The 24,868-nt window shown below is 41.0% G+C and overlaps 1 pseudogene; it reads right to left on the bottom strand.

Moving 5' to 3' along the window:
- Window positions 1-401: 401 nt before the first annotated feature.
- Window positions 402-5,385, bottom strand: LOC131259145 (thioester-containing protein 1 allele S3-like; annotated as a pseudogene).
- Window positions 5,386-24,868: the final 19,483 nt, after the last annotated feature.

Below are 24,868 nucleotides of genomic sequence, written 5' to 3'. Positions count from 1 at the left end.
AGACTTCATTGTGATAAGTCCAACCATTTTTTAGTTTTCATTAGAGAAGGTAAATTATTTTTTTTTTATATGAAAAAAAAGCCGTTTTTACCGAATTTTCCCATTTTCCGGCTTTTCCTTGGGAATTTTCAAATTCTCTTTTTTCCTAAACCTTTCTTGGGTAAAAAGGAACAAATCATACGAAGACGTCATCAAGATTGGTCCAGCCGATTTTGAGTTTTAGCATCACGAACATACAAACATTCATTTTTATAGATATAGAGAAGAGATTTTATTATTTATTTATAGTAATCTTTACATGTAGAGCTCATACTCTTACCAGTGTTCTTTATAGAGTATTCTGAAAATTACGATTTAACATTACGGATCAATCCGGCCGCTTAGTTTTAGGTAAACATTCTTTATTTATTGCACTCTGCGGGACAATCTTCCTTATCGCAGATGTCGCACATATTCTCTTGGTCCACGTCGTAAACTTGAATGGCGTTCAGTTCTGGAATTATATCGAAAAATCATCAATTAATAGAGCATATTAGTTGATGTTAGTTTATCCCTGGATTACACCCGGTACTTACGGGGATAGTAATAATCGTGCACTAACACATACGCTGGACGCTTGAGAGCCACTTTGAAACGTCTGTAGGCTGTGATGTGGAAACAATTCCTTTCTATTCCCATATTATCGTAGTAAGCCACCACTGAAGTTCCACCGAAACGTATCTCAATTTTCTGTGAAAAGTATTTTTGTTGGTCAATTGGGGTAAATCCAATCTACTTTCTATCTCGTACCTACCCGTATCGGGTTAACCGTGGTTGTCTCGGTGATAGGATGGGGATCAACAACGTAGCCACTGGGAAAGTTTACCTCTACCAGCGCCATATTGGAGCGCTCATTTGCAAGCTTGGGAATGAAATTCGCGCATATTTTCAGCTTCAACTCGTAATCGGAGTTGGTGTTCAGCTTTTCGAGGGTTAATTCGAATCGGTGGGTGTAATTTCGCAGATCCAGTGCGTACTCGTATTTAACGTCCAATAACCCAAAGCCCAATCCTCCAACGTTTATATCGATTTTCTTAACATCGCTTGGAATATCCGTGCATTGTTCCTTTTCGATTTCTTGTGATGCTACATGGAAGATCTGCGTTTCCGTTTTGTATTTCAATTGGATGGAGTAATCGTTTCTTGAGGGCGATATTAATTTGGCCAGTTCGGTGAGTGCTTTCAATCCAACGAATGTGTCTTGCGTTCGTTGAAATCCTCCACGGTAGTACCGTTGGTTAACAAGCCAACGCATGATAGAAATTCCGTCCAAATATTTTTCCGCCTGAATTATTGCCAATAGTGCATAACCCGTTGTCTCAACACTAAATTCTTCTCTTGACCAATATCTGATGGTACTATCATCATTTACGGTTGACTTAGAGATTAGATTTTCAATAAATTCATGGTTCCGATGATGTTTACTCAACATCATAGCGTATGTAGCAATAGATAGATCGTAAAGGTCATTTACTTGGAGCAGCCGAGCAGCAACGTACTGTACAGCTGCCGCAACTACATTTGCGTGCAGCACCTTGGCACTATCATTCTCCAGGAATGCGATCAGCACGTATGAAGTCAGTGCAATTCCATCCAACGAACTACTTTGCATATGGTAAAGGGTAATCCTTCCTACTTCATCAAATCGCCCACTGCTATGTTGTTTCGATGCCAACCATCGGAAGGCATTTGCCACCATTGTCGCATCTACCTCACTGATGTATTTTGATGCAGTTTGCATTGATTTTGCTACAAAAGCTGTCAAGAACACACTTCCTTCACTTGTTCGCCACACTCCAAAGGGACCGTCTGCTTGACGATAACTCAGCTGATTTTGATAGCCAGATCGGAGTATTGATTGGGCTTTGTTGATCAAATGTGTATCCTTTGATCCAATGGCATACAAATAATCGAGGGTGATGATGTTTGGCACAAACCCAATCATACGTTGCTCTCCACAGCCAGTTGGAACATCGATAAGATCCTTTAAATTTTGTACAACGGTAGTGAGAATGTTTGCTAGAAGAAGAAACAAAACATGTTGTTGAAATGTTGCAAAACCAAAGTGCTTGAAATTAATTGTATCTATACTCACGATTGGCACAAAATGAGATGTGATGCGATCCAACATCAGCCTTTTTATCTATATCCAAGATGATGGGAAAATACTTATTCGCATAGGTGTTTTGCATGAATATACGTGTTTCCATCTTCTTCTCGATTAAACTTTCGGGTAAAACTCGAATCACTTTCTCGATTGCATCAATTTCTCGGCCCCCCATAATGGAAGCCTTCAAGCGAACAGCCATCTCTCCAAGCTTCCTGGGTTTTACCAAGAATGAAATAGGAACGCCGACGTTCGGTTTAACACTGACGGACTTCGTGTAGCTGGATGCTAAATGCGACAGATAATTTGAAATTGCCAAATAATTTTAGACTCATAGATTCAACATAGAAAGACAAACTCACCTCCTGCAGGTTGCCCAACGAATTCGGTTTGATTCCTAACATTGTACATTGTTACATCAGCAATGGATTCTAAGCCGAGGTTGTTGAACAAGGTGAACTGTAGCGCAACTGCCTCACCTCGCTTTACGGAGTATGGAAGATTATCGACGATGTAAAACGACTGAACCGTGATGAACTCGATCGGCTGTTTGATGATCCCCAGTCCGTACTCGGGATCGATTGAGAAACCTGTCAGCGACCAGGCTGCGGTTGACTCTGGTACATTTTCAATTAAGTTGCATCGACCATTGAATGGAATCGTAAGGTTTTTCCACAAAAAAGACTCCGGGAAATATGTGCGATACGGGATGAGCTTCGCGGCCGAGCCATCCGATTCCAATCTAGCCAACTTATCGTTTGCTAAAACATTATCAAGATGCTTTAATGGTTGACTGACAACAATTATGAGCCAACAATCATGCGGAACTAGTTTAAATACTACTCTGTCATACTATTAAAATCAATTAGAATACGCACCACCTTCAAGTTGTAAGCTGTCCAAAGTTCGGGCAAAGAGTCCCATACTCTGTAAAAGAAACATCAAATCCATCATGATTAACCAGTTCTTTCGTTCTAGCTTGGCTTTGCTTACATGCATTTTATCGTATTCATTGTTCTGGATATCATCGAAGCCGTCAAACACTGCCTCTATGTTTTCCCAGAGCACATCATGATTACCGTTGTGCTGGAGTAAGCTTTTGTCGTAAGCTGCAAGAGCTACATAGGATCCAGGCCGACCTTGCATTTTCAGTTCAATTTGGCGTCCAGGTTTCACGTGAAGTACTTCACCATCCTCCTTATCGATCTCCATTTTAAACTAATAGAAAAGGAACAAATAAATATAAACTTTTTACTTTTCAAACTGATTTTTCAAAATGCCCTTAAACCATGACGCACATTGTTACTCAGCTCCTTGAATTCAATCTCCATGGTATCGTAAACTATCGTTTTATTAGCTAAGGTTGCTACTATGACTCTCGATTTCGGGATCATTTTGATGTTGGCATTAATTTGAAGTGAAACTTTAGGGAGCTTGGGGGGTCTCAGCAATCCTTCGTCGATGATGTTCCCCTTGGATACAAGGGTAGTACACGAGGAATTGCATTTTATCTGTGCAGGTTATCGAGTACTTGATAGGTTTATTCAACATTATCCTACAGAAAAGAGAGTTTCAGATTGAATTTTTATTAGTTTTGAGGAAGTGCATAGAGCATAGAGAGGCACTTACTTTGATTGAAGTTCAATCTTGACGTAAGCATCTGTGGTAGTTTCGACTTTATGGATATTCTCGTCCAGGAGATCATTCTCTTCTATTTTCACCTGGAATAAGGATGGGAAAAACGGAGGATTTTAAGGGAAGTCTAAATTAAGTGCAGTTGATTTACTCATAAAAGTACCCACATTAATATTAATCATGTTTGAATCTGTCGACGGCATAAGCATTTGCTTGATCACTCCATTCTTGTCACTAGTTCGAGTTTCACTATAGTCATCCTTGATGCCGGAAATGGTCACTTCTGTCTCGACATTCACTGCGGGAGTTCCGTTGTGATACTTCACATGAATATCGCATTTGTACGACATGCCTGGCCGGAATGCAGGACTATCTTTTACCAGTTCAACGTGATATTGGTACTGGTGCACCGTTATTGGCTTTTGTATTGTTAGGGTGCGGTCTGAAAATATGCATTATAATTTTTTTAATGTTGAAAGCCTATCAAACCAACGCGGAGAACGTTCCAATACTTACTTGTGTATTTCTCGATGAATGTAAAATTGATATTCACATCGTGTTGACGGTCGTAAAAATCGAGAAGACCATTAAACTTTAGTTGTACCTGACCCATACCGTAAACTTCCCACGTTTTTGTTTGATCTATCATATCATCTGACAAATAAAGGCGCAAAACAGCCGTCCCTTGTACCGGTTTACCGGTGAAGTATTTGGCTACTACCGTTAAGTCGAGCGCTTGATCTTCTCTCAGCGGCACCTTCGTAGGGTAGACGTCGATTTCATAAGTAGAGAGTACATATTCTTTCACCTCGAACGACTTTGTCACCAGTTCTTCTTCACCGATTTTCACGAACATTTTAAACATTCCCATCAGTGGCGTTGGAGCTATTTCGAGTTTGTTCTCAAAAACTCCAAGATTAAGACGACCCGCCGACCACTTGCGGACCACATTCCCGTGTGGATCTTGAATGGTTACATTCACCGTGTGCACGTTAGCCGGAGGTTTCAAATTGGTGTCTAACACTATCACACGAAAGTTGACCGTATCACCGGGCTTGAAGACTGGCTTATCGAGCTGTATCAAACCAGAAACTGATTTTGTTTTAAGTATGAGATCAGCCTCCTTATGAAAGTTGAAATCACGTAGGCCATCCAAGGTGATTTTATAGTTGCCTGGTACCAAATCCGGGAACTGTAAGGAACAGTATGTTAATACCGCGTGTCAGTTACCGGCGAAGAAAACGTACTTCAAAGTTCACCAAACGATTTTGAAAGCGTCGCACATCCACTGTTTTGGAGAGGCCGAGTATGGTTTTACCACCTTCCGTTGAACCGTCTATTTTCACTTTCAGATCCACTCTGCCCAAGGACGAATTGAAATTGGTTATGACCAGCGTGTAGTTCTGGTTCGATCGGATATATTTCGGGCCAATCACAAGCAACCTGAAAAGGACATCCAAAAAGACTGTGTAAAATACCATACTGTTCTATTTTGGATTTTAGCGTGCAGCATAAGGTAGGGAAAGTTGAAACACAATGTACCCATGAGTAGCACTGACAAGTGTTAGCACCAAAAATAATCGTGACCTTACGAACTGCAACATCTTGATGCCGCGAATAAGCACTTTGACGTCTGCTTTCCGAGCCGTTCTAACTGAATCTGACGCGTCTTTCTGCTGGTGGAGTGTATCAATGAGCAATCTTGGAAGATATCCACCAAATATGGGTATTCCCCGTAATCTTGATTATTGTGTGCCGTGGTTGACATCAACTTCGCTTGATAGTGGTAAATTCCCATTGATTAGCGTGTTCGGTATGGGGCCCGTGGGCCCCCCACATACCGCACTACTAGGTTGATTGCGTAGCGTAATTTTCATAAACTTCAATTCAATTCAATTCAAACGGTTCACAAAACGGCATTTGTTATACCTATTGCTTACCTTTTTCGATTTTGACTGGGGCAGCTTGATTTGGGATTTTACCATTTTATTATTATTATTTTTGTTATTATTATTATTATTAATATTATTATTATTATTATTATTATCATTATTATTATTATTATTATTATTATTATTATTATTATTATTATTATTATTATTATTATTATTATTATTATTATTATTATTATTATTATTATTATTTTTATTATTATTATTACTATTATTATTATTATTATTATTATTATTATTATTATTATTATTATTATTGTTATTATTATTTCTCTTATAATAAATTTCCTTCCGAGGGTTGGCCATGGCCCAACAAACACGGGAGCGCGAAAAAAACTCGCGGTCTGATTCGGTGTCGCTACTCATACAAAATTAGAATAATGGACCTGCCGAGCAAAACCGACCAAATCTCGGATGGCAAAAAAACGAGAGAGAAAGTGCGCTTTCTGTGCCAACTTACGAAAGTACTACCTTTTCGGACTAGTGTCAGCTTTTACAGCGTGATCTCTGGAAATACTCTCTCGCTTGCTTGCGCTCTTTCTAGCAGGTTCGCGCTTCGCGCGGTGGTTTTATTCGTTATTTTGGGTATGCCAGTAGACAAAAAAAAAAAACAAATGGATGCATTTTGTTTTGAAATCTTATCCGTTGATTGATACAAATGAATGATACAATTGAAGAAGTGGAACGCTTATTAGTGATTTGGACAGAAGATATGTTAAATAAGCGGTTCCCTCTCAGTGTCAACTCTTCAATATGAGGTATGAACGATATGGCAGAGGAAATCCGCAATACGCGAAAATTCGATATACGCTATTGCGTTCGGTCTATCGGTTAATTCTATTGCCTGCCTTAACATTCCATTTTCATGATGATGAATTGATAGAAAACCAGAAATAGATTAAACTTGATCAAAGCCTTTACCCTTTCCAAGCTCGTACCATCCATCGGTGCCTCGATGACTATTATTCTTCGTAAAATTTTCCCCCACCCCCAGCGCCGTAATAATCCTGCCACGTCATGCGGTAGTCATTTCTGCATTCGATACAGGCTAATGGAAATCCATAAGTATCGCAATCGGGGCCTTTCCGCGTTTCCGATGGCGGGTTATATTTTATCGTCCTCCATCAACGCGGGTGCGTTTTTTTTTTTGGTTCGCCACCGGTTTCGGGTGCATTTTGACTTTCGATTGGTCTTTCTAGAGACATGCACAGTGAAAAAAATGACTTCTGGAAAACAAATTGAAGAGTAGTTGTTCTCTTTTCCCTGGTTCATTTTTGTTTCGAGAGGGTGCCGCTAAGCGATGGGCTGGAAAGGACTGCACCCTGTAGAAGCATTCTCTGCCTCCGGGGTCCGTTTGACGATTGCAAAAAAGTGCAGCATCATGTTGCAGCACTGGTACGCGGCATAGCCTGCAATCCACCGCCATCTGTCCCCGGTCACGTCATTTTTCTGTGGCCTCAAGTGTAAAAACCGGCATCGTGGTCCTCTGATGGATTCGGTCGCGACGAGTGTTGGCGGTTTTCCAGCAATCCTTTCGGGGTTTTCCCTCTTTCTCTGCTCGCTGGTGGCTTACTCTAGTCACCTTTTTTCATCCTGTCCTTTCCCTTGTATATCTTTTACTGGTAGTGTTGGTGGTATCTCGCTAACTATCTTTGCCACCCGCGCCACCCGATAGCCATCCGAGGGGAAAAAAACGGGGGCGTCCATTGATGAGTAATCATTATTTTATGATGAATGGCTGTTTAATCGATAGTGACGAATGAAAATGTTGAAAACGGAAACCGTGGATGGTAGTTTTTATTGCCGACGTGTGATGAGAATGGTTGTAGTAGTAGTTTCTATTTTTGGATCCTTCCGGACGGTGAGTGGGCCCGACTGGTTCGCCAACCCCGGACGCCGGAGTTTATTTCCGGTGGTTTCTTTCCACCACCAAGAAACTGGAGCTCCCCATGCGGAAGGCGGGGAGTGCAAAAGGAGTTGGTACCGACACGAAGACAAGTGACTCAGGATAATTTACCACCGTCTGGCGGGTAATCCTGCGGCAAAGTCCCAGTTTCCGCACCGTTTTGCCTCACGCCAGCATGGAAGGGAGGGTATCGTGTTTCCCCCCCGGCACGCCGTATGGAAACACTAGACGACCGGTCGGGCTAGTTAAGTCAGATAACAATAAATCACCTCGGATACTCATATAAAATGTAAATTTATTTTTCAATTTTAAATCTCCTGCGCCTCAGCACTTGCGCGCTCCCTTTCGTTCCGAGGGGGTTTTGTTTTGCTGTACTTCCATTCGCGCATTTCGCGGAAAAGTCCTGCTCGTATGCATTAAAACCGGAGGGTTGCTTGGGGGAGGCCGTTTCGCTTCCCCAAGGCACAAGATAGATACCCTTGGGGGGGTGGGAAAAACATGTGCCCGGGGGATGTGCCGCGTGTTGCTCGCTGGTGGGCGTCGTCTCCGTCTGGTTGCGGTACGGGGACTTTGGTTAACAATCGTGCTTTTAATTTCACGCGGAAAATGTGGCCTGCCAATGCGATGCGGGAGGGAGGGAGGAAGGTGGCGAAACAAATCATACCACTCCCGAGGCCTTTTCCCCATGACAGCGCACCCGAGCTTCGCGTCGGTTAAGTTTCGTAACGCATTTCTTCACGAAAAGTTCCGGGAAAGGTTTTTTGGAACTAGGATAATATAATTTTTAACTTGGTTTTTCCAACAATTTAACTTGTTTACTCATATTTTCTGCAAATAAAATTGGCTTATGTTTTACTTTATCATATTAAAAGTCAGATTTTACAATAGCGTAAGTGCTCCTATAGTGGTGCTAATACCAATAGGGGTTGTAGTGGGATAAAATTCTAACTGTACGATGAAATAAATACCAAATAAATACAGGTATTTTTTCTTCTATGAAATGTTCTTTGATCTTCTGCGGAATGTTTAAAAGATAAACCTTCTCATTCCGTAATAAATTAAGGCTTCAAAATTAATATTTTCTAAACAGGTTGTACTAAAATGCGGGATTTCTTTAGAATTTATAAGGTATGCCATGATTTCCTATACATAAAATTTAAATAACTGCAAAATATAAATAACTATAAATAACTGCAAAATCTATTGGTTTGCGAAAGGTGGTATATGACTAAGAAAATGCAACGGTCTATGAGTAATTTTGCCATTCTGTTTAAAAAATGCTTCAAAACTAAGTCAAAGTCAAAATATATTCAGTCATTTCCAAGAACTACCACCACAATAAGAACACGATATTACAACTATAGGAACCACACCACTATTATTGAAACAACCAACTAAGAGAAAAAATCGCTTTTTTTCGGTTAAAATAGATGTTTTCGCGCTTTACGGTTAAAATAGGTGTTTTTAGATGAAAAGCCGTGTTTCGATCATAATTGGAACAAATATGTAAAATATTGTGTTTTTAACTCTTATAAATTACATCATATCGTTTGTTACAAGACTAACTGCGCCACTATTGATACCGTTACCATAGTGAAATTATGTGAAAACGTAAAAATTAATCAAAAGCAGAAATACATGTAAGGAAAAAGTTATTTTTATATTGATAATTTTCGCCTTCTGTCCAAACAACTTATCTAACCATCCTTCTTTATCGCCAACTGCTGATCTCCGACCGGCCGACGATAATAACGCGAGGACGAAAGAACCGCTGGCGGAAAGTTTTCCTAACGGACGATCCTCCCCACCACAACACAACGTTTGCAAACTGCATCCTGCAGAGCAACGATTTTCGCCAAACACCACTAATCATTCGAAGGCGTCAACGACCGACCGGGGATTGGGTATCGTATTTTTCGCACAAAACTCCACGCTCCACCACTCTTGTTTTCCATCCGCCATAGTTGGTGGAGTCGTAAATTGTTGCGCGTACTGCCAACAGCAAGCCCCGAGCGTTGGAAAACCGTCGTACGGCGAAACCCTCCGACGCCAGTCTATGACAACCAATAAACGAAGGGGTTGTGTTTTGCCTACTTTATTACCATCGTGTCCAGTTTTTCCCTCCCCCGTTACGCCACAACGTCGGCCTTTGAATGCAACCTCAAACCCGGAGGATGTCTGGATGTACCGTGCATGTCCTTTCTCATAATTTGCATGCCGAGTTGGGTTGGTTTTTAATATTGGTCTCTTTTCCGCTTTTGTGTGGAATTTATATTTCCCATTTATTGAATATCCAATGACGTTGATTTTATACATCAACATAAGTTTTTCCTATCACTTTTAAAATCCTTCCAAACATTGAATCAGTTAGACTATAATTTGTCATCGTCCAACTCGTAAACCGATTTGAAAACACGTACTTACACACTCCAACAACCTCCGGTCCGATCGGGTCCATAACAAAATCCCTTCCCATCGGGTGGTTTACAGAAATTTCGTCAAAAATCTCCCGTAACTGACCATCTGGTGCCACACTCTTCTCCCCGGTGCCGGTTTAATTCGAGGGATTTATTTTCCCACACCCGCTCCCGCGCGCGCGTGTCCTTGCCGGTGCGTGACGGTGACATGGAAAACTGGTCAACAACTTACACTCCTTCCCTTCCCGAATCGGTGCAATTTTCTCGAAACCCTTCGGCTAACTTTCTTGCCCAAGCGGTGCGCAGGCCATAGTTGAAATCACTTTAAATTTAATATATCTGCCGCCAGCCCAGCTGTGTGAGTGGTCGTGTGTAAGATGGTCTATTTTTTTACCTTCTCTGAACCATTTCGAGCACGATTTGGTTGTGATTTGGCTGGCGAAGATTTTCCTCCATTTTTGAACGCATCGAAACTCCTGGCAGGGGTTTTCGCTTCCGGACCTTCCGTCACTTCTGCCACAGATTGGAGAGGAATCGTGGGGGAAAAGTGGGGCAGCCCGGGAAAGGGGTGCAAAAAGCTGACAAAATTGAGTTGATCACAATTTGCCGAAAAATCGACCCCCGTAGCTCGACGCTCGAGCTTTGGCTAGGTTTTTATTTTAACACGAACGAGAGAGGATGGAACAAGTTTTCGGTTCGTTTTCTTCGATCTGTTTCTAACAGTTCGTCGCAGGCAGCCGGGCTTCCTCTTGCTTGTTACAAGACAGCGAGATGGTCGAGGTGAATGAAAATAAATCCAAGCTTCATTTTAGTGCTGTGTCAACAGATTGAAACCCACCGGAAGGAGTTTTGAGCCAGCATGATAAAGTTTCTCCACCGGTCGTTCTGCCCGAGGGAAATTTCCCCTTCTTCGAATGTTGGTTTCTTCGTGGGCGATTTTTTCTTCTTCTACCTATTGCCAAGATGGGGTAACTTCTACACCCTTGGGGAGGGCAAGCGGGGAGCGCAATCCAGCACCATTACGAGGGTTCTGAAAATGTCCTGAAAATATCCCTTTTCTCTGCCCTTTTACGCAAGCACTTCAGTGACAGCTGTGTTTCCGGGTGCGCACTACTCTCCAGTTCGTGTTTCCGTCCTCCGTGAGCTACGCCGGGAAAACATGGACATGGTACCAGCTGGCGGCAAGCGAAAAACAGGAAGAGCGCCATCGCATGGCTCGATGTCTGCCCGGGACGTGACGATGATGGGCATGGGAGTTCTTTAAATTTAATTTTTGTCCCCCAAAAGTCCCGGAAGCTGAGACCGACGGGTGGAAGATGATCCGACAGCGTCTTCCGAGGTGCGGGCAAAGTAAGATCTCACGGAAAAAGTTCATCGGTAGCGAAGACGTGCGCTTGCGGTCAACAACAGCTGCATCGGAAACCAGCCGACCTTTGCGAAATACTTATCCGTTGTGGATATTGTTCCTTGTGTAAATTTTTCTAACGATCAATTTTATGTTAAATTTAACATAATACAAACATGTTCATTTAAGAGAGATTCTAAAGTCCGATAACGCGATATACTCATGTGGAATTCTTTGCTACAGGAATTGAAATGTGTTCCCAGAAAAGATTATTAGGTTCAGTAAATTAATTGTGGATCGGGTCCATGAGCAATTCGTGAAAACCGTAATTGATATCATCACGAGATGAAATGAAAGCTCGTTGAAATCAATTTCAATAGCACCGTGTGGTGTGATTTTTAATCATGCGTTTTCAGTATTTTTGAAAATATCCAGGAAATTTCCAGTGAAAACCAATTTGGGCCCCTAGCCATAACATGTACTTTGTTTTTTTTTTCATAAAAATCACTGTTACCTGATACTTTTATCCTACAATCAAAAAGTTATCTGGCGGACTCATCGAATCATGATTTTGTCAATATTTTCGAACAATTCTTTTTCAATAAATAGAGTAAAAAATTATACAATTTTACTTCCTATTTCAAGAAACGCATAAAGTCTACGTTTAATCACGTGACTCGTATTAGTAGAAATAACGATTTTTATTTAGAACGATATTAAGTTTTTTCAAATGCATGGCAACATCTAACAGGATATTGATTTAACTATAAAACATTTTTCTTCTGTTACTCTTAAACCGGATTATCTTTTCATTATTTCGTTTTTTAGAACGATTTTTAATGGATACAGTAAAGCTGTCTATTATTATCCTGCTCAAATTTATTACCCGACTAGCTGATTAACCCGATTTCATCTGGGTAGAAATAAATTCCAGACGAAAGTTTTGTGTGTGAAAGAGTTTTTTCATTCAAGATCTTGAATTTTACAATCTTAAGTTTTTCTATTTAATCTTAAGTTATTTTATTAAAATTCTATTTTTTAGTATAACCTTTAGCCGACGAAACCATGTTAAAATACATTTTGCATTCATTATCTAACTTTGCTTAGTGAAACCATTTAAAATTAACCAATTGAAGCAAGTATGAGAAAATCTGTGCTTAAACCTCAGTTGGACCAGGACAACATATAATCGACGTCCGGCAGTTTAAAGAAACGAAAAGCCAATCCACGAAGTAAAGTAAATTATAAGAGTAGCAGAATTTATGTTTTTTTGTTTTTAACCACGATTTAAGGTTTCATTAAATTATTTCGCTTGATCGTTTGGAAATAAGGTTTTGTGAAAGTTTGCGGGAGAGGTAACAAAGAGTGATCATATCTACAAAATTAAATTCTACAACAAAATTGACTACCCTTAAGTCTAGTTTGGTGCACACCAGACCAAAACATTTTGCGTAATACAGTTGTATGTATGTCATCAGAATTAGCGTGTTTTGAGTCAAGCCTACATTATTTAGTTGTAGAAAAGGAAAAGAAGGAGAAAACAAAAGGGATAGAATATTGGGACTAAGGCCATCCGTCGTAAGGTAGCATCTTATGTATTTACATAATTTCTATTGTTCTGGTGATAGAAAGATATAGGCAGGAAGGATGCATAGGAATGTCGGACATTTCACACTTGAAAAAATGCCTTTCTTATAATTATGTTTGGTGTAAATTGATTAGACCAATTTTGTTCGATTGAGAATATTTGCTACGTAGGAGAGATGAGATTGAGCACACAAACTGTGACCATTCGATTTAGTGACCCCAAATTGTTCGATAATGATACCCATATTGCATTGTAACCATTGTTGAGCCAGGGGGTATGGTAGCCCCTCTTACCCCTTCTCCTAGAGAGATGAAATTTTATTACATGATGGCTACATATTTAAATAGTATGTGTACCAAATTTTGTAAAATCACATTCCATAATTATTGAATTATTATTGTTTTTCAACATTTTAAAGGATAGGTGTTCGGAAAGGGGAAGGGAAGAAGGACATTCGAAAGAATAAAAAATTATCAACATTCCAGTCAAGTTTGGTACAGATTGACTAAGTAAATTTTGCGTAGCATACATATGATTAGAGTGAACGCTTTTTTTGGTTAGTTTTTGTTTCCTATTTTTTTACTAAAGAGGAGGAGATAAAGGGAGTCTGGGCTCAGATGAACATTAAGAGTGAGGCCATTCGATTTAGAGACCACAAATACCTCGAAATTGATACCCATATTGCATTTTTACCATTTTTGAGGTATTTGATAGTGGGAGAGCACTTCTTTCCCTTCCCCTAGATGGATGAAATTTTAACCCATGATATGTCCCTATGTAAGGAGTATTTGTACCAATTTTTATGAAAATCCGTTCAATAATTGTTGAATTATAATTGTTTTTCATTAATTTTAGAGGTTAGGTGTTCGGGAGGGGTAGGGAGGGATGGGGATATCAACAAACGAAGTTCAGATCATTCAACCATGGAAAATTAGCTACCTTTCTGCCAAGTTTGGTACAAATCGGCCCGGTAGATTTTGCGTGATGCGAGTGCATACATATATATATACAGACAACGTTGACTTTTATATATTTTACCCGATGATTGTATGCAGATTTTTTTAAATCTGTAGAATATTTGTTTGAGTATAAAACTTACGAACTAGGTCCTTTTAGGATCAGGGCACCTTGCGAGCTCGCAAGTTGGCCACTGAAAATCTCAAATAAAATGAAATCAATCTGGATAACAAAACGATGTTAAAATGTTAGAGAAAGTTGAATTGCTTAATATGTAAATTTTAATGTGTTAGTAGTTTTCATGTTGTAAAAATAGTTTCTAACACATTTTCTTGATTCGAGTACTTTAAACAGGAATCAAAGTTAATATATAATCAAGTGTAGAATTCTCCATTTCAAGTACTATTCATTTTCTTTGCAACTAAATCTTTATATCACATTTATAGTCCAAGAGTCCTGTTTCGCTTGCCCAATTTCTTGATATCTACTTAAAAGGTGCCTCAGCCTAGGCTGGTTGAGTTGGATTTAATTTCCTAGCACAAAGCACGTTACTTGGTACTGGGTTCTATCCGAGCACTTTCCCACCTCACCTTAAAATGATGAAATCTTACGTAATTATTTCGATACGCCCGGAAATGCGAAACAATTCTCGACTCAAGAAAGTTTTACCCCAGGAAGCAGCGTTCGGCTGAAGGTGGCAAAGGTGACAACGGGGGAGATCAACTGGACAGAACGGTGTGCCAGGTGCCGATTTCCATTGCGAACGGATTTCCCCGCCGGCCATTTCTCCCGACTGCACGAAAGGCCCACCAAGGCTGCCGAAACCGGTCCGGGTCGGGTCGGGTTTTCTCGCCTGCCTTGGCACTCAGACTTTGGTGTAGGATTAATTAACGGAAATAAAGGCCAAAGCAGCGCCTTTTGCGCACTAAGCGGATTATCATAATTGTTATCGATTGCATCGTGGCTTTTCATCACACTCAGCGCGTGTGCGTTTGTGTTGATGAGCAATGTGCGGCAAAGGTTCGAGCCTCCGAAGCTGGGTTCGGTTTTTTTTGCCATCCTGACGCCAGTAAATCCTTGCCTCGGCCATCCGCTCGTGTGTGTGTGTGTGTGTGGAAACTTCACACAAAAGCGACGCACGGTGCGGGAAGAAAAGGCGCCGGCGATAACATGATGGAAATGTTTAATACGATACGGTACAATTCGATGATTGATTCGATTAAAGGATCACGTAGTCGTGCGCAAAACCGAAATGAAATCACAACAGATGTAGCCCGAAGCCATATGCACCAAGAGGGCGGTTTCTGGGTGGTGGTTTTCCTTCGAGTTTCCAGCCATTTGTTTTTTCTTTTTTTGTATCAGCAATTGATCGGTGTAGTGTAGCATCACCTATCCCTCATTCATGACCGTTGGTCGAATGAGATTGAAATCAATTCGATTTAAAGATCCCCTTCCAAAGGTACGACAAATAGAAACAGAAAAAATCCACCACCCAAAACGTTTATCGAATTTCCAATTTGCTTCCTTTTTTTACCAACGCCCTCTTTAACATTGATCAAAGCACTTCTGGTGACAGGTTGTGGCAATTTAATAAACGACGGAAGTGACGAAAACCTCGCACGATTGTGTTTGCACAAAAGAAATCACTTTCGTCCACAATCGAAATGAAAACAATAAAGTGTCACACCAGTTCTGAGATGTTTCTGCAGGACTTTCCTTTTCTTCGACAGATTCATCCATGCGAGCGATGTATAAGAACCCCAAAAACTAATAGTGAATCTCGGTTTCACTTATGCCAGCAAAAGTTAAAAAAAGCTGGTAGAAGTCGTGATGAAAGTCATTGAAGCTTATAAAAATCAAACCTCTACCTGAAATAACCACCAAGTTATAAAAATGTCGAATAAATAAAATATAGAAAAATACTTTTAAAATAGAAAAACTTAAACGCAAAAGCTCAACATTGCTCAGGAGCTCCAAATTTATTTTCCAATAAATAGTAAATAAATTTGGCTAATAATATTGGTTTGCCCAATCCCTGGGTATGGTTCGATGTGTCCCTGAACGAAATCGGTCACTGCATTTGCACCGGAAGGGAATGTTTCGATTTAATTTGCTTCGGTTCGTTTTACGGCGCATATATATTTACGCCAATTGATTCGTTCTGGACGTTCCACCAATAAATGTCCCCTGCTTGGGGGCAGCAACCTTTGTACGATTTTTCTACCCGGCTCCAAAGCTAGATTTGATGATGGAAAAACGAGCCACCACCTCGTTGGGCATTTTTCCGATAAGTATCTTCACTACAGAGCACACCACCTTCCGGGATTTCCCTTGCGCTCCTCAACGGAATTATATTTACTCGGTGCAGCCCCAATGATTTTCCCTTTTCTCCGGTAACGGAGTGATTCGGAAGGCCCACCTCTCCGAACCCAATTTTCGGACACTCGAACCGCTCGTGGAGGGGAAGGAAAACTGCAGCGCATTTGGTGTATGTTAGCCGGTACGCCTCTACTAAGTGTGATTGCTGGTTCCGGTGGCCGAATCAGGCTTCCAATCGATTCCGATGGACCACGGTGCCTGGGAGGCGGGAAAAAAAGAGGTTGGCCGAAAACGAAAGTATGTCTTATGTTTTATGCATTTTATCGCCTCCAAAAGGAAAGCATTCATGATCGCACGGGACGCACGTATTTCGCTCCGCTATCCCCAATCACAGAAGTGGCCAGGAGCGTTGTGCATTGGTAATACCTTCTGGTACTGAAAGCCAGTTAGGCAAAAGGGTTCTTAGCTGGAGAGCTCCAGCGCTCCAACTTGGCTTGGAATAGGAAATGTCGTATTCAGTGTATGTACTTCCAGTCTAATGACTCCAGAACAAGATAAATGTATTGTTCGAATAACATATATGAAATGGTATTTTGAAGAAAATACCTCAATTTAAGTTATTTCGCAAGTTTTTCAAATTTATTTAGTTTCGATTCCAACGTGCAAAACAAATGCAAGACAACTAACGTTTTGTTTAAAAATGTGTTCCCCAAATTTCTTTGAAAGAATGACTTTGAATGAATGTGTGATTTTATTAAAAATTCTGTTTTTTTATTTTTTTGTTTTATCAAAATTATTTAGTTTAGGTTCCAACGTGCAAAATATATACAAGACAACTAACATTTTGTTTAAAAATGTGTTCTACAAGTTTTTTTTAACGAATTACTTTGAATGAATGAATGAGTTTATGAAAAATTCTGTTTTTTTATTTATTTGTATTATCAAAATTATTTAGTTTAGGTTCCAACGTGCAAAATATATACAAGACAACTTACATTTTGTTTAAAAATGTGTTCTACAATTTTTTGAAAGAATTACTTTGAATTCTTGAAAAGAATGAATGAATTTATGAAAAGTTCTGTTTTTATATATGTTTGTTTATAAACCAAGTTCGTTCGCAAGATTCACAAAAATATTTAGTTTCGATTCCATAATACAAAACAAACACAAGGCATCTAATGTTTTGTCTAAAAATGTGTTTTACAATTAAAAAACAATGACTCGTTTTTAAGAAACATGACTTAATTTTAAATGATTCATTGGTTAAGCGTTTCCTTATTAATCAACACTTTCAAACTCAGTGTACAGCTGTAATCGGGTCACATAATTTTATCTTCCAGCATTACAAATTCGTTCCCAGGTAAAAAAAAACAATGGTATCATTTTTCATTGCGCTGCCTTAAACCCGCCTTGGTTGATTCTTTCCCTTCCCAACACGTGCTGGCGTCCCAAAGGATCGATTCGTTTATCGTTTCGCATTCCGCGAAATTTTCAAATCGAATTGCACGAAAATCGGGGCGTTTTTCTTTTCTTACCCCGAGAACGAACGCACGCCAATCAACGGGCGATCAAAATAATCATGCAAAATTTTCTTTTTACCATCCTCTCGAGACTGTCCATCACCGTTTCGGGTGCGTTCTTTTCTCCTCTGCGAAGCCCTACTTTTTGTTTCATTTTTCCTCTTCGCAATCGTGGACGTGCATCGTACGTGTTTATGTTATTTCTTCTTCAATTTCCGTCCCATTTCCCAGGCCTGAAAGAAAGCGTAAACCTCGGCTCCGGCATTTGCCAAACCCCTTGCCCGGGTGGGAGCGCGCAATGGGGGGAGGGAAGGATTTGCACGTGAAATCCCTGTCATTTCTATCACAATCATCATTATCGCCAAAATCATTGCGCTCACTCTTATTCACTGCCGACGCCTTTCGTCTTTCGCGGGGCCGATTCATTTTATTGCCATCGTTTTCGGTCCGATGGGAAGGAGGTACCAGAGAACCGGCGTAGGCTTTTCCACGAAAGAACGGTTCCCGCTGGAAAAATTTATTGTCTTCGATCAATTTCGCCGTACATGTCTTCATGGTGGAATGCGCGCAAAACGGAACGGACCCGGGTTTTAGCGGGCGAGCTGTTTTCATCACGGGGGAAAATGTTGCCGAATTTTTCCCGCCGCCACACGTTCTAAAGATTTTTCTCAAAACTTCCCTTTCCGGTAGGCGGGAGGGGAAAAAAATTAAGTGAACGGTGAAGTAAACTTTTTATTCCTCATCGCCTTTCGAGATCCCATTGATGGGGGTTTTTTGAGTGAAAATCATCTCTAAGAAAAGAACAACCAATTTTCGAAAGCGCAAATAAAATGCGCCAGAAAGCGTGGCAGCGAAGCCATACGGTTTCGGAAAACCCTCCAGTGTAACTGGCGGTGTACCACTCTTCAACCGCATCCCGGTTTCGTTTCGCTTTTCGTTCGCCTGGCTTCGGTTTTTTATTTGGAGATGATTTTTATGTCACAGTTCGATTTCGACGATTATTGTCATCCGATAGGTAACAGCCATTTCCAAGCGCGCAACAGCGGGTTTCCTTTTTTTTCTCTTGCTTTTATTTTTCATTCGATTTCTTCTGTTCCCTGCCAGCCGCCAACAACGGACTACATTTTCGCGCAAAGAGGCTAGGCTTCTCGGGGTTTCGCGCCTGTTTCTGCCATTTCGGCGAAGAATTCCGCTGGAACGATAAAACCGCTCAGCTGTGTCGGATGGCGGTGGGGCGGAGAAAGCATGCCACGGTCCCCTTTCGGATGGTTTAGGGGTAAGTGGGGGTGGAGAAAATACAATTTCTCGTTTGTGGAAAGGATTTTTTGTTCGCCCGCCCAGCCCCATTCCTCCCAAGGGTCTTCGCGGTGGTGCTGCATCGATCGTTTGGTAGGTACCAGGGTGGAATCCGTTTGACGAAAGGCAGAACATACGATTTTTACAATGGTCATAAATTTAGATTGAAAATTGTCGCGCCCGAAGTGTGAATCCGTGCGTTGGGACGCCCTTCCCTGCTCCAAACATGCAAACATTAAACAGCGGCGAAAATCCAACCGAACGAACCGGGTGGTGGGGGGAAAGGAGCAAATCTTTAAAGTTTAAATTTACTGTGCGGTATTATGTTGTACGATTTAAATGTATGGGACAAGTATTTTCGTTTAAAATTATGGAGTCAGCGATCAAGCCAGTACGACCATGTATCACAATTAGGATATGTTTTATTCATTCAATGGAATGTGCTGAAGGAAATGATCTTCTTTTGCATTAAATACGCCCATTTTGAGACTATTTTGGCATGAATTTCTACGATCGTTCAACGAGATGCTTTTTGAGAATAAAATAATAATTGATTTGCTTTAAAACATTAAATTATACAAAAGATGAATGTTTTGCAATTTGATAAAAATGGCATTTTTTGAGTTAGGGCTAATTTATTACGCTACATTATTACGTTACAAATAAAAAAGCAAAATTAAGCTACATTACCACAGAGTTTCGTTAAGTATTCGATAAAAACGCTATCGAATGAACTATTAGTTCACTTCTTTACGTGCAAGACATTATTTACAAGATGCCTGTAATGAGAAGAATTTACAAGATGGTGCAAGGCAAGATATAGGGTATGAAGTAGGCATGAGAATAATTTCTCTTTATAAAGATTTGAATCAGAGTGAACAATCAACACGATGAGCCGAATCTTTAAGCCACTCTTTTGTGAGTTAACACGAGTAAAATGATTCATAAGTCATCGAGGAGATTTGACTCCCAAAACAGTGAGTGAGTGAGTAAAAAAGTTGCTAGTCGTCATGAAGATTCGAATCTCAAGTTAAGATTCGACTTTCAAGGAGAGATTCGAATCCCGAATAAGGACTCGAATCCCAAGAGTGAGAAAAAGAGTTACTAGTCGCCACAGAGAGTCGAATCCCAAACTGGGATCAATCAATCAATCAATATTTGTTTTTCGAATCCTTGTTTGAAATTTGACTCTTAACTTAGGATTCGAATCTCTATGGCGACTACCAACTCTTTTACTCACTCATTCTTTTTTTCTTCTCCTTCTTTACTCAAAAAAATTCGTTTTGACAGATTAAGCAGCAGAATTTCACGATTACGCTAACGTTTAAGGTTCGTATTCCGTACCCTTTATGTTGAAATTTATCCAATCAATTAAATCCATAGTATATTCCGCATAGTACATGTCGTTAAAATTGATTATTTTTTCAACACAATAAAGCGTACGTCGAATAGATTTAGAGTTATTTTTATGAGAAGACAAACTGAGATAAACTGATAAATATAATAGTTTCCATCAACAACAACAACGCCACAAATAGTCAACAAGGCATACACGTTTTAAGCAATTTGTGCACGTGTGCTGGAAAACGTCTCCATTACCTGATTCGCTCTCGATTTTTCCTCGTTTGCGTTACGGTTTGTTCCAGGCGAGTGCGAGTGAAAGTGATTATTGTAACCATGCGCGGTCCATATTAAACACGAACGGCGGTATCATTGTCCGTGCCGGCGGCCAGTGCTAGACGATGGTCACGATGGAACCGTACACCTTGTTAAAGTGGAATCTTTATGCGACAGAAGCTGCGTGATTTTTAATGCTGTCCTGTTGTGGGTGAGGGGGAAGATGGAAGAGGGTCTGTGCGGGTGTGTTTCGATAGAGTGGAACAAAGGCCGACAGCCGTTCGGTTACGTATGCCTGGCACATAACCATGCAGCCAGCAGCCATTATTGACCGGGCCCGGCCGGCTGTGTCAGTCCATAGACACAGCGGACGCGACTGTATCACAATCAATTTTCGCTGAAATGAGCTCATTTTCGTGCCCCCGACACCTCCCCCCAACCAGCCCCGGGCGCGTCTCCCGCGTGTCATTTATTTTCCGTACAATCACCCTCGATTTCGCCAGCAATCAGTTTCCCACTTGTGTCCTTCGCCCTTCACCCCGTGGTTTTCCAGCCAAAGGGGGAAGGAAGGGGGGTGAGCTGGAAAACCACCGAGTGTTGTGTTGTGTGGTTCGCATGTTCGCCTCGCTTTCCAAACCGGTCCCTGGCAAACGGACGATCATACGACGAAAATGGGCACGATTTGCAGTCGCTCCGAAAAATGCCGGAGAAATAATCAACCTCCAAAATTATCAGCTACGAGACAACGGGCCCCCGTAGTCGTTGTGTCCGAGGGCTGCTCGAGTCAACCGACCGGTAAGCCTCGGGGTGGTGTCGCTTCGTAGTTTTCCTTCAAAGCCACTGAGCCCAACGGAACGGTCCATTTTTCGGTGCTCGTGAAGCTGGCCGGGCGAACGGATGGAAAATTATATGTTCAACTAAACTCCTGCCCCGAACTGCGCGACGAGACTCGGTTCTGGGGCGGCATTGGTTATGTTTTAGTTGTTCCATAGAATGTCCGTTCTGTTTCCACCCCACTGTTTCCGCACCAGAGCTGTCCTTTTTTCAATTTCTCATTCGAATGGGTTGGCAGTACGCTTCGAAATGACATTCCGCTGCTGGGGTGTCTGTTAAATGGGTCTTCCGGACTCGAAAACTTTCATGACGGTTGGAAAAGACCACTTTCACTGCGCTAACTGCGAAGGACGTTTTCATAGCACTGGTGGTTGACACGATGCAGCAGTGTTTTAGCTAACTTTATTGATCATCACTTCTAATAGACGCAAACAAATATTGCCAAATCTGATCGGGTTTGTTGGTTGTGATTTTGTTAATTGAAATAAAAAGTTAAAGTGGATCTTTGTCATGTACTTGTGTTCATTAAAATTTATGCTCTGTGTTTATAAAATATAAATATAAGATCTCAAGCTTGACAATTTTTGTACAAGATTGATTAAATTGTTTTAGGCTTTATAAATTTTTTTGGAGTTTTCGTCTTATATTTCATTTAAAAAAATAAATTTTACTAGTTATGCTTAAAAATACAGTTCCTTAATGTCTTATGCTGCATAATATTCCAATCTTCGTTTCAATTGATCAACTTTATTCTAACACCACCAGATTTTGATATCACTTCTTCGGGTGTGTGCCCCTCTTCACGGAGCCAATTCAATTCGATTATCAGCAGCAGATTGCAGAGTCATCAAATCGTTATCACTCCGTAAAGCTGCTCGTCTAATCATCCCATTTCAATTCGTTATTAAACACAAGCAGCAGCAGCATCGTTGCCCCGCGCGAAAATTATTGCATTCTTATTTTACGACTTGTAAAGCATCCGGTCCCTGCTCGGTGTCTATCGCCCTTGGGAGAAATCGTACGAACCTTCGTTGGCCTCCCGAAAAACACAGCACTATCGCAAGGTCGCAAGGTAGGCAAGCAAGCAAATCGTAAAAGCCGCACAAGTGTGGATAAAATTTGCAGCATGCAAAGAGCTACCTTTCCCCCACCGGGTTGGAACTCAGAGATATGGCACGATCGGATCCTTCGCAGGTGGCCACGATGGCCCCGGAGGCCGAAGGATGAAGCGAGCCGGGGTTTGAAGAAAACTCATAAAATCTAACGGCGCTTACCGCAGCGGAGAAAGTGCTCTTCCAAGGGTGCCATTTGCCGGTTTTTACCTTCCTCTTTCGTACTTTCCAAATTCTGCAGCGTGCTGGCGAGTGCTCCCACAATCGGAAGAAAATTGCACACAACGTACACCGGTGGCTCCGGGGCAAGAATATTTGACCCCTCCAGGGGAAATGTGTCGTGGCAAAACAAAAACAAAAAAAAAAAGAAAAAAACCAAGCACCATCTGAGCCGCCAGAACGACCAAGTGACAACTGGCGCTGACAGTTTTGCCAAACCGAATGCCATCCCGTTTGTTCGAAAACAAACGACCACCGCCTGGATGCAAGTCAGTGTCACTCGCATTTTCCACCCCGTTTTGGTCGGTTTTTCGCACAGCCACGACCACCTCCACCATCGCCACCGCTGCCGTACTAAAATAAATGGCCTCAATATACGTGTCGGCGGCACATATGAAATATTTAATCATATACAATATTGCACTTTTATTCATACGTTCATTACGCCCGGCAATGAGGTTCGTGATCGTGGCCGGATACTTTACTGCACACTGCTGCAAAGCGTAGGGTGTGTTCAATTCGTCCCGGAATGGAAATGGAAACAATTTATTCCTTCAAGCAAAGTAGGTTAAGCGGCGTCGGTAATGCAAGTGCGTTAAATTCAAATGTGTCCTCTCATAACATTTGAGGAAAAAGTAACAATAAATACTAAAATGAAAAATAGTTAATACTTAAGGTAATCAACCCGGCTATTCCAAATTTCGGCACACATTTTTCACTTATACCTGTATTTAAAGAATTTAAAGTACAAAAAGAAAAAGGTTTGAAGCAAACAAACCACAAATTTAAATTTAAAACATCCATAATTAATTCAAAGTACAAAAAGAAAAAGGTTTGAAGCTAACAAATCACAAATTTAAACTTAAAACATCCAAAATTATCCAATAAACTTTACGTTCGCAATGAAAAAAAAACAAAATGGATTTTCTGAACAATTTTACGATTGATATTTAGCTAAATTGATATTTAGCTTGATTTGAACCATGTAAAGTCTATCCATAAGTAAATTGATCCAAAGAAAGTGCCCTACTCTGGCACCTCTAATGCCGTCACCCTAAAACTAAAAATTTTAATAGTTTTAGTAACTAGTTACGATTAAATTATGAAAGTAGGCTATGATTTTTTATCAGGAAATGAGTTAAATTTTTAACAAACAGAATACGTAAAAATGCAAATTATTTTGAGTGCGGGAACTCTATCCATCAAATAATATTTGTTTGTTTTTTTTCCTACGTGGTTCTCTTCAAATTCAATTCTTCCAGCAAACATTGATGGAATTCAATAATATCGGTTAGGATTGATTACTTCAACTAAGTATGAATAATTTATTCATGCTTCACCCTCGGTTCAGGCTCTCAGCATAAATACAATCCCATGAACCATGTGTTCGGAAATTTTGTTTATCAAGCTGCAATCGCTCCCACAAGAGGGCTCGACCAAACGAAAAGCACTTGCCAGAACTAGATATTCACTGCATAAAGTTGAACCACTTCGACCGATGTCGACGGTGGCAGGTTAAATTTCCTCTCAAGCCGCTGGTTCAGGCGTTCGGCAAAAAATTGAAACAGCCCACAAGTCGGGATCCGAAACGCACCTTTCGACAGGGACGCATCGCGCCAGAATAAGGCGTACGCATCGTGTCCGTGCAGGGCCCGCCTTTGGTACGGACCGATTTTCCGGAGGCAGGAAATTTCATCAGTCTGATTGCTTTATTATTAAAATACGTCCATCAAAAATCCTTGCGGCCGGAACGGAACCGACGCCAGGGCAGCGAAGGGCAGCTGGTGCGAGGGAAAAATGGATGTTTGCTTCCGGTTGGTGCTTTTCCTTACAAAAGACCAGATGGAAAAAACCTACGGGACGGACCGATGTCTGGCTGCTAGGAAGCAAAAGTCTGAACTTTTCGTCCCGAAACCAAGCGCCTCAAACACGTCAAAAATACGGCTGAACGAGAACCTGGCCTTTCATCATCTCGGCGACTCGGAGGACATCCCAGCCAGTTGCG

The sequence above is a fragment of the Anopheles coustani genome, chromosome 3 (assembly GCF_943734705.1).
Source record: "Anopheles coustani chromosome 3, idAnoCousDA_361_x.2, whole genome shotgun sequence".
NCBI classification, from domain to species: domain Eukaryota; kingdom Metazoa; phylum Arthropoda; class Insecta; order Diptera; family Culicidae; genus Anopheles; species Anopheles coustani.
Note: the sequence above shows the minus strand (reverse complement) of the source record. Positions and strands in the feature narration are given on the sequence as shown.